Source organism: Stomoxys calcitrans, chromosome 3 (assembly GCF_963082655.1).
Source record: "Stomoxys calcitrans chromosome 3, idStoCalc2.1, whole genome shotgun sequence".
Lineage (NCBI taxonomy): Eukaryota > Metazoa > Arthropoda > Insecta > Diptera > Muscidae > Stomoxys > Stomoxys calcitrans.
In genome coordinates, this window is record NC_081554.1 from 115,165,578 (window position 1) to 115,167,739 (window position 2,162).

The window sequence follows — 2,162 nt, forward strand, 5'->3', positions numbered from 1 at the left end:
ACAATAAACCAAGATCCCAAATCGGTTTATATAGCAGCTATATCAGGTTATCGACCGATTTGAACCATATTTGCCACAGTTGTTAGAAGTCATAACAAAACACCTCATGCAAAATTTCAGCCAAATCGGATAGGAATTGCGCCCTCTAATGGGCCAAGAATTCAAGATCCAAGATCGGTTTATATGTCAGCTATATCTGGTTATGAACCGATTTACATTGTACTTGGCACAGTTGTTAGACGTCATAACGAAACACCGCATGCAAAATTTTAACCAAATCGGATGAGAATTGCGCCCCCTTGAGGCTCAAGGACTTCTTGAGCCTCTGGGGGGCAACCCAAGATCGGTTTATATGGCAGCTTTATCAAAACATGGACCGATATGGCTCATTTACAATCCCAACCGGCCTATACTAAATACAAGTATTTGTGCAAAATTTCAAACGGATAGCTTTACTCTTACGAAAGTTTGCGTGCATTCGGCGGACGGAGGGACATGGCTAGATCGACTTAAAATGTCATGACGATCAAGAACATATATACTTTATGGGGTCTTACACGAATATTTCGAGGAGTTACAAACAGAATGACGAAATTAGTATACCCCCATCCTATGGTGGAGGGTAGCAATCTTGCATGCTTTGCTCACATTATTAGAAATCTTTCATGCTTTACTCACACATTGAATCTGATGGTTCAAGATGGTTTAAAATTCGACAACGACGATTTTGTAAAAGTTTTGATTACAAAGTGTAAGACCATAGTAAGATTTTCAAGCAATGCACCATAGCGGGCGAGAAATTTAAAATGGCTCAAGAAGACTTCTCTTATAATACATTGCTACGAGTACAAGAAATGCCAACAACAGTTTCTACCTAATGATCCAGCGAATATTAGCAAAAAAATGATGCCATCGTTACCGTTCTATTATCAGCTATCAAAGAACCGCTCCTTTTTACGGCGGAAGAAATCAATATCTTGAAAGATATAGAAACGACTAAAAAGGCAATAAGTTCGGCTGGGCCGAACTTTGGATACCCACCACCTCGGGTATGTATGTAAACCCCATTTCGTCACAATCCGGTGAATATTGGATAAATTATGCACCCAAATTCGGCACGCACATTGGGTGGGCTAATAAATATATATCACTGTTCAATTTTGTATAACAAAATATTGGTCTTTTGGCAGCTATATCCAAATATAAACCAATCTGAACCATATAGGACACGGATTTCGAAAAGCCTAACATAAGCCACTGCGTCAAATTTCAACGAAATTGGATAATAAATGCCCAAAACTTTAAATCGAGAGTTCTTTCTATATAACACCCTTAACCAAATCTGGACCGATGTGGACCAAATTAAACAAGGATATAATAATCATACTATCCTATTATAACTTCACTACTAAATAAAATGGTCTCGATCATATTTTATTCAGGTCCCGAGAACTCAAATACAAATAACATTTTCAGACAATAAAATTTGCTTTTTATGGGATTAAGACCCTAAGATGGATGATCGGTCTATATGGCAGCTGTATCTATATAGTCTGATCCATATTTGGGGCAGATGTCGGGAGGCTTAAAACAACTCACTATTTCAAATTTCAGCGAAATTGGATAAAAAATAAAACTTTTATAGGCTTCAGACGCTTTATCGGGAGATCGGTCTATATGCCAGCTATATCTAGATATAGTTCGATCTGAACCATATTAAGATCGGCTACCGGGAGGCTCAAAACAATTCACTGTTTCAAATTTCAGCGAAATCGGGTAATAAATAAAGCTTTTATGGGCTTCTGACCCTATATCAGCAGATCTGTCTATATGGCAGCTACAATATAGAGTTCGATCTAAACCATATTTGGGTGAGATGTCGAAAGGCTTAAAAAAATTAACTGTTTAAAATTTGAGCGAAATCGGGTAGTAAATAAAGCTTATATAGACTTCAGACCCCTTATCAGCAGATCGGTCTTTAAGACATCTATATCTAAATATATCCCGATCTGAACCATATTTGGGTCCGATGTTAGTTGTTTCAGCGAAATCGGTTAAAAAATAAAGCTTTTATGGGCTTTAGACCCTTTATCGGGAGATCGGTCTATATGGCAGCTATATCGAAATATAGTCTGATCTAAACCATATTTAAGTCAGGTGTC